We start from the raw sequence: 9,488 nt of genomic DNA on the forward strand, positions 1-9,488 counted from the left end.
TAATTGTCTAGCGAGGATATGTCAAGCATAACTGGTCGTCTAACCTAGGTTTTTTCGATTATATAGGTTCAAGTCGAAGGACCTAGTAGTTAAAGTCGGTTTAGAGTCGAGCCAGTGTTAGTGTAAAGCTTCGTAAGGCAAGTACCCCTGAACAAATCTTTTACTGTGTATATATGAATAATTGTTGATTTAATTTATGTACCGGAATAGAACATTTTAAGTTACGTATCCCCCGTGTTTAAATACATTTTGTTAACCTACATTTTTGGGGAAAGTAACTTCTAAAAATTCTTATCTCTAGATTGTGGTTAAAATTGAAAAGGTTTTGGAAAATGTGCTGTGATATAATTGTTTAAAAGAGATAGGTATAATTGATTTTGGAAAACTGGATAAAACGGATCAGATATTGGATGGTTCCGTAAGAGGCCCGTAATGGCCCAGCGGGTTTGCGTAAGTGGCTAAGTTGGTTGCGCGCCCTATTTAAACCACTTAGTCCAGCGTGACAGGGACCTAGCTAGTCTCTGAGTTCTGGAACAGGTTGTGGTGGGATAGACTGATCAGCTGTCCCTAGGATTCATCCAATTATATATCTGATTTTGGTTCAGTGGTTCCCGTAACGGAACAGATAATTTTATTATTTCTTGTAATGGAACAGTGGATTTATAAATGAGAATAGCATGCTAAAATTGGACTCTTGTATTCACACAACACAAAACTGATGACACATTTTATAGAGCATGCTAGTTGTTGAAATCCAGTTTATACCTATTTTACTTGTTTTCGTAAACAAGATATGATTTGTGTTCTTATCATGTTTTCATATACACTGCTTTACTTGTTATTAATATAGTGGTACTGTTGAGCAACTGATTGCTCACCCTTGTAGCTTGTTTTGTATTTATACATTGTAGATGTCTAGAAGACCAATCAGACCATGGAAGAATAGGGTGTCAGCCCCCTCCGGTCCCGGCTCCTCTGAGGTAGTTTGTATCAGACCATGAGGTCTGATGAGTTATGTTAGGGCGAAATCACGCACTAATATTCACGCAAGTATACGCATTCGCAAGTAATATAGAATACTTTCTAGTTCGTTCCATCAGAGACTCAGACTAAGTTATTGTCTAATTAAACTCACTCACCAATGTATGATTACTTCTCAATGTTAAGATAATACTTAAAATTGTTGATTAAATATTAACTATAATTAACTACTTAATTAACCACTTAACTAACACTTCAATTTATCAATAATAAAACACTCATGAGATCACAACTTCATTATTACTTCCTTCTATAACCATTGTTATTACCTTTAGCATGTGACAGTGATGATATTAATTGAATAACACGAAACTGATAAAAGCCAACTTTCATTGTACTAATACCATTCTACCAAGCATCCACAATTAAGATAGAAGTTGAATAGTCATCAATTATGTTGAGTTCCTATATGTCTACAAAAATTGACAACACAACGATTTAAGCACAAGTTATTCCTTTTTGATTACATAGGGCAAATAAAACTGTTAGAGTTACCCACTAATCATGCACAACGTCTCATGCACAACGTACATGAACCTATGCTAGCATGGCAAGTTCTAAATCTCAAGATCCACCGTCGCTTCACAAGAGATTAACACCCTATCTTATATGTTCGCGACGCACATAAGACGAATACGCACAACCAATACTAGATATCATGCAATCATCACATACTAAAGTATTAAACAATTAACTAAAGAATTCCATAATAAATCCGTTGCAACCCCATGATCACGATTAGCCCATAATAGAACTTATCGCCATCATGGGTTCATATGAAATCATGATAAACGAACACAAGAAAATAACAACTAAACTAATTATATTAAAACAGAGTACGTCACAAGAGTAAATAAGTCAAAGCAAGAAAACTAGCATCCAACGTTACAACGAAACAAGAATCACAAGAATATATGCTTCCCCTTCGTTGCTGTGTACTAAATCGGTCTTCTTCCTTATCCCTTTCGCTTCTTGCAAAACACAATCTAAAACATAATCTCTTCTTAATACTCTATGAAAAACGTCTCAAATCTACTTATATAATAGTCCCATAAAACTCAGATTACATAGAAGTTGGAAGCCAAACAGAAGTAGAAGTCTAAAATAATTCAGCTTTTTCCCCGACCCTGCGCGGCCGCTCAGCATTTCTGCGCGGGCGCGCAAGGCTACTGCGCGGCCGCTCAGCATTGCTGCGCGGGCGTACAGGACCCTACTGGAAAATTTCCAGGTTTGCTCCGTTTCTTCGCCGTAATCTGCCCGTTCTTTTCCTCTCGCAATGGTGAACACATGCCAAGGCTTATTCTTGATGATTCCCTCTCCGAAATGCAACTAATACCCTGAAATGCATAAACACTAGAAAAATGCATCAAATACACAAAATACTTGATTTCAAGACACCAATTTAAGCCATTTTAAGACGTTCTAAGTGGTATAAAATGCCACTTATCACACCCCCAAACTTAAATCGATGCTTGTCCTCAAGCGTCACAGACTCAAAAACAAATAAAAATATGCATGAATACAATCTATATGAAAATGCAACGATCCCCCTTACTACAATTAACCAACCAAATTGCCACATCTCAATGAATGCAGTTAGACACTAAAGATCAATAAACTCATGCAAACGGACATACCGCCAGAAACGTGGTGTGTGCAAATGCTTAACAGATATGCTTTGGAACTAGACCAATTACTATGACTAGACTATCCTCAAGGCAATCCTACGATTATACAAAGAATAAAAATTCTAGGCACAAAGTGATATACAACACTACAAGAACTCTGGAGCTTACTACGGAATCGTGCTTTTTATTTACAACTCAAATGCTTATTTGACCGTGCAATGAGTGAGGTCCACAAAAGACTTATACAATGGTATCCATGTAACGAGCGTTAGGTTAGCTGATCCCAGACTCTAAAAGCCTTAGGTCACTAGGCACAAAGTCCCCTAAGAACTTAATAACTCGAATACCAAAGAGCCCACTCTTGATCAATTATGCAAATTTTTTTTTTTTTTAATAACTCTAAGCAAGTGCGTTTCACTCCATCTTGCTCAACCCTAGACTACTCGCATAACATGCGAGCCGGCTACTAGCCATTTGACGCCTAGCCACAACTAGCAACAAATTCCATTTTTACTCCATTTTTTTTTCTTTTTCATGCCTTTACCACTAAGAACCTATTATCAAATTCTAAGCATAATAAATAGATTATCCTCGAAAATAATCAGATCATAACAACAATCTAATCCTTAAGCATTCTCTAAGACTTAGTGACAATACAAGTGCTTCTAGCATGCATATCAACCTACACAACTTAATATCACTTTAATGCTATCACTACACTCGCATCAATATCACAATTCAGTCGATAAATCATTGCAAAAGGGATCATGGTATATGCATGAGCTATATGATATGACAAACAAATAAAGCTATATATAAAAAAAAAACTATATGGCAAAAATTATGCAACTATATGAACTAACTATCATGAATATGCAGCTATATGACACACACAAAATATTCCTTAACTACCACCCCCAAACTTAAAATCTTCACTGTCCCCGGTGAAGGTAGTAGAAAGGAACACAGGGTATACCTACTCGGAGTCATCATCATCATCACCCTCAGTGGGTGGAGTATCAGGCGGCGGGTATGCAGAGTCCTCACCAAAAACTGGCCACTGGATATCAGCTCCAAGGCCTCGAAAAGCAGTCCCTAACGCAAGGGTGAGCTCCTGAGCAAACCTGCTCTGCGTCTCATACATGGCATCCATCCGCCGTGAAAGCCTCCTATACTGGGCATCACCCATCCCAGCACCCTCCTGAGCTCTCGAAGAACTAGCCTCACCACGCCCTGGCCTAGCCATAGTAGCACCTCGTGCTGGACGCCATCCTGGAAGACGATAACCCAGCCCATGCTCCTCAGGCTCACCACCGGTCCACTCCTGCATCCCATTCAGAATGCCAGAATCTATCGGAGTTGCTGGCAACTGCAACTGCTCATGAGCCGGCCAGTTCATTCCTACTGCTCGGCATAGCTTTATAACCGTGGATGCATAACGGATGTTCATATGCTTTGCTCCCCTCAAAAACTTCAGAATTCCTTGGTAGATAAACTCACCAAGGTCCACATAGTATTCCTCATTAAGAATTCCCCACAACAACTGTGCTCTCTCAACTGTGACCTCGTGTGCATGTGAAGAAGGCAAAATATTAGCACATATAAATGCATTCCATGCACGGGCAAACCTGTTCATGGCGATCGCCGGAAAGTGACGATACTCATTATTGGCTGGACTGCGGTTCCAAACTGTGCCCGGTCGACAGAGAGTCGCACAAATCAAATCCAAGTCAAAGTCCTCAGCAGTCTTTTCATTCCAGTTCTCCTCCTCGGGCTTCCTCTCTCGTTGTCCAATCACACGGCGAATCGCCGCAGGATGATAATCAACCGTCCGCCCACGAACTACAAAAAACCCATCACAACCCATAAACCCACGAATTCTTTTCCCATTACCCCATGATTTTATCCCTCAACCCCACTCCTAATCTAATTTAACCTACTCCATACCCTATATATACATACACCTATCCCACATATCTCCCACAAACTTCCTACACTTAAACCCTCTCATAAACATCAAAAATCAGTTCTTACACACTTTTATTCACAAATCAATGGCACCCAAGAGAGCACGCACTATTGACAGCAGCAGCACATTTCCTACTGCTGATTCATCAAGGGGTTGTGATAAGTGGCATTTTATACCACTTAGAATGTCTTAAAATGGCTTAAATTGGTGTCTTGAAATCAAGTATTTTGTGTATTTGATGCATTTTTCTAGTGTTTATGCATTTCAGGGTATTAGTTGCATTTCGGAGAAGGAATCATCAAGAATAAGCCTTGGCATGTGTTCACCATTGCGAGAGGAAAAGAACGGGCAGATTACGGCGAAGAAACGGAGCAAACCTGGAAATTTTCCAGTAGGGTCCTGCGCGCCCGCGCAGCAATGCTGAGCGGCCGCGCAGCAGCCTTGCGCGCCCGCGCAGAAATGCTGAGCGGCCGCGCAGGGTCGGGGAAAAAGATGAATTATTTTAGACTTCTACTTCTGTTTGGCTTCCAACTTCTATGTAATCTGAGTTTTATGGGACTATTATATAAGTAGATTTGAGACATTTTTCATAGAGTATTAAGAAGAGATTATGTTTTAGATTGTGTTTTGCAAGAAGCGAAGGAGATAAGGAAGAAGACTGATTTAGCACACAGCAACGAAGAGGAAGCATATATTCTTGTGATTCTTGTTTCGTTGTGACGTTGGATGCTAGTTTTCTTGCTTTGACTTATTTACTCTTGTGACGTACTCTGTTTTAATATAATTAGTTTAGTTGTTATTTTCTTGTGTTTGTTTATCATGATTTCATATGAACCCATGATGGCGATAAGTTCTATTATGGGCTAATAGTGATCATGGGGTTGCAACGGATTTATTATGGAATTCTTTAGTTAATTGTTTAATACTTTAGTATGTGATGATTGCATGATATCTCGTATTGGTTGTGCGTATTCGTCTTATATGCGTCGCGAACATATAAGATAGGGTGTTAATCTCTTGTGAAGCGACGGTGGATCTTGAGATTTAGAACTTGCCATGCTAGCATAGGTTCATGTATGTTGTGCATGATTAGTGGGTAACTCTAACAGTTTTATTTGCCCTATGTAATCAAAAGGAATAACTTGTGCTTAAATCGTTGTGTTGTCAATTTCTGTAGACATATAGGAACTCAACATAATTGATGACTATTCAACTTCTATCTTAATTGTGGATGCTTGGTAGAATGGTATTAGTACAATGAAAGTTGGCTTTTATCAGTTTCGTGTTATTCGATTAATATCATCACTGTCACATGCTAAAGGTAATAACAATGGCTATAGAAGGAAGTAATAATGAAGTTGTGATCTCATGAGTGTTTTATTATTGATAAATTGAAGTGTTAGTTAAGTGGTTAATTAAGTAGTTAATTATAGTTAATATTTAATCAACAATTTTAAGTGTTATCTTAACATTGAGAAGTAGTCATACATTGGTGAGTGAGTTGAATTAGACAATAACTTAGTCTGAGTCTCTGAGGGAACGAACTAGAAAGTATTCTATATTACTTGCGAACGCGTATACTTGCGTAAATATTAGTGCGTGATTTCGCCCTAACAAGTTTTTGGCGCCGTTGCCGGGGACTCGGCGTATTTGTTTAGTTTATGTACTTCCATCATTGGTCATTAGGACTCAGTGATTAGGACGTAGTAGTTAATTACTCTTTTCGGTTGTGTTTCAGGTACTTTAGCAAACGTTTATGCAAACTCGTTCTCGTGCTCGCAAGAGGACCTTAGATACAGCTGAGGAGAAAGACGAAGTTCTTGATACTCCGGAGAAGTTAGATTTTGAGGATTCGGATTCAGGAACTGAGCAGAAAGAACCAGTAAACATGGGAGATCGTATTGTTCAAGCTGATCCAGCTCTTATGGATTTTTCTCGGCCTAAAATTGATGACATTCAGTCAAGCATCCTTCACCCGGCTATTCAAGCTAACACCTTTGAGATCAAGCCGGGCACTATTCAGATGGTGCAGAATTCTGTTTCTTTTGGAGGAGCGGCAACTGAAGACCCCAACATGCACATAAGGAATTTTGTCGAGATCTGCAGCACTTTTAAGTATAATGGCATGACTGATGAGGCTATCAAGTTGAGGCTTTTCCCATTCTCACTGAGGGATAAGGCTAAAGACTGGTTACATTCTGAACCAGCTGGGTCCATCACTACGTGGCAAGATCTTGCGCAAAAGTTTCTGGTGAAGTTTTATCCAATGGCAAAGACTGCTGCTATGAGGAGTGCTCTTACTCAGTTTGCGCAGCAACCTACAGAATCTATGTGCGAGGCTTGGAAACGCTACAAGGAAATGTTGAGAAAATGTCCACATCACGTAATGCCGGATTGGATGGTAATCACTGGTTTTTATAATGGTTTGGGGGCCCAATCTCGGCCCATGCTCGATGCAGCAGCTGGAGGCGCCTTATGGGCTAAAAGCTATACTGAGGCGTATAATCTTATCGAGACGATGGCTGCAAATGAGCATCAAAACCCAACTCAGAGGATGACGTCAGGCAAGGTAGCAGGTATTCTGGAAGTTGATGCAGCCACCGCTATTGCAGCCCAGCTCCAAGCGCTATCAATGAAGGTTGATTCTTTGGCTACGTATGGAGTTAATCAAATAGCTACGGTTTGTGAGCTTTGTGCAGGTTCTCATGCTACGGATCAGTGTTCTCTTGTCAACGAATCTGTTCAGTATGTGAATAATTATCAGCGACAACAGCAGCCTGTGCCAGCGACCTATCATCCTAACAACAGAAATCATCCAAATTTCAGCTGGGGGAATAATCAGAATGCTATTCAGCCACCATATCAGCAAGGAGTAAGTAAACAGTTTAACCCATCTGGATTTCAGCAACCACAACAGTATGCTACAAGGCAATCATATCCTCAACAGGGAAGTGCAGCTGCACCTACTAGTGCTGATTTTGAGGAACTTAAGCTGTTGTGCAAGAGTCAGGCGGTTTCTATCAAGACCTTGGAAAATCAAATCGGTCAATTAGCCAATGCAGTGCTCAATCGTCAACCTGGCACTCTTCCCAGTGACACGGAAGTACCAGGTAGGAAGGAAGCCAAAGAGCAAGTCAAGGCTATTACCTTAAGGTCTGGAAAAGTAGCTGATGCTGAAAAGGCAAAAGAAGTCGAAGCTGAAGTTAGGGATGAAGAATCTAAGCAAAAGGAGAAAGCGGCGGAACCAAGGAAGACTACTGTTGAACACACTCTGCCTGAGGCTAATACAGGGGAGAAACAGCTCTATCCTCCACCACCTTTTCCTAAGAGATTGCAGCAACAAAAGCCGGATAGACAGTTCGGGAAGTTTCTGGAGGTGTTCAAGAAACTTCACATCAATATACCTTTCGCTGAGGCTCTGGAACAAATGCCTAGTTATGCGAAGTTTATGAAGATTATTCTTTCATGGAAGGTGAAACTGGATGACCTTGAAACCGTTGCTCTCACGGAAGAATGCAGCGCTGTTCTGCAGCAAAAGTTACCACCAAAACTGAAAGATCCAGGAAGCTTCACCATTCCTTGCACCATTGGCAATCTAACTTTTGACAAGTGCCTTTGTGATTTGGGAGCAAGCATTAATCTGATGCCCTTGTCGATCTTTAAAAAGCTGGATCTGCCTGATCCAAAACCCACATACATGTCGCTACAATTGGCGGACCGTTCCATTACTTACCCAAGGGGCATAGTTGAGGATGTGCTTGTCAAGGTGGATAAGCTCTTCTTTCCTGCAGATTTTGTTATTCTGGATTTTGAGGAAGATAAGAAGATTCCCATAATCTTGGGGAGGCCTTTCTTGGCTACTGGCCGTACCTTGATAGATGTGCAAAAAGGGGAACTTACTATGCGGGTCCAAGATCAGGATGTGACCTTCAATGTATTCAAGGCAATGAAATTCCCTACAGAAGATGAGGAGTGCTTAAAAGTGGATGTGATTGATTCTGCGGTTACGTCGGAACTCGATCACATGCTAATGTCTGATGCATTGGAAAAGGCCTTAGTGGGGGAATTTGACAGTGATGATGAAGATAGCAACGAGCAATTACAATATCTGAACGCTTCTCAATGGAAGCGAAAGCTCGACATACCATTTGAATCTCTTGGTACTTCTGACCTTAAGAATGCTGAAGGGAAGCTCAAACCATCAATAGAGGAAGCACCTACCTTGGAGCTTAAACCATTACCTGAACACTTGAGGTATGCTTTTTTAGGTGATTCATCTACGTTACCTGTTATTATTTCCGCTGACCTTTCAGGTAGTGAGGAAAATAAGCTCTTAAGGATTTTGAGAGAATTCAAATCGGCTATAGGATGGACCATAGCAGACATCAAGGGAATAAGTCCTTCATATTGTATGCATAAAATTCTGCTAGAGGAAGGAAGTAAGCCAACTGTGGAACAGCAACGAAGACTGAACCCCATCATGAAGGAGGTGGTGAAGAAAGAAATTCTGAAATGGCTAGATGCAGGCATCATTTATCCTATTTCTGACAGCTCGTGGGTGAGCCCTGTACAATATGTTCCTAAGAAAGGAGGTATCACTGTGGTCGCAAATGAAAAGAATGAGCTCATCCCTACTCGAACAGTTACAGGATGGAGAGTATGCATGGATTATAGGAAATTGAACAAAGCCACAAGAAAGGATCACTTCCCTCTCCCATTCATTGATCAAATGCTTGACAGATTGGCGGGACATGAGTATTTTTGTCTTCTGGATGGTTATTCCGGGTATAATCAGATTTGTATTGCACCTGAGGATCAGGAAAAGACTACCTTCACTTGTCCATTTGGCA

At 40.5% G+C, this 9,488-nt stretch overlaps 1 non-coding gene across 1 annotated transcript; it reads right to left on the reverse strand.

Annotated features, from left to right (window-relative positions):
- Positions 1-6,919: 6,919 nt before the first annotated feature.
- LOC141680573 (small nucleolar RNA R71) lies at positions 6,920-7,026 on the reverse strand. Its single transcript, XR_012558363.1, has one exon. It is a non-coding gene; the product is annotated as a small nucleolar RNA R71 (small nucleolar RNA).
- Between the last annotated feature and the right edge of the window lie 2,462 nt (positions 7,027-9,488).

Source organism: Apium graveolens, chromosome 1 (assembly GCF_009905375.1).
Source record: "Apium graveolens cultivar Ventura chromosome 1, ASM990537v1, whole genome shotgun sequence".
Classification (NCBI taxonomy): domain Eukaryota; kingdom Viridiplantae; phylum Streptophyta; class Magnoliopsida; order Apiales; family Apiaceae; genus Apium; species Apium graveolens.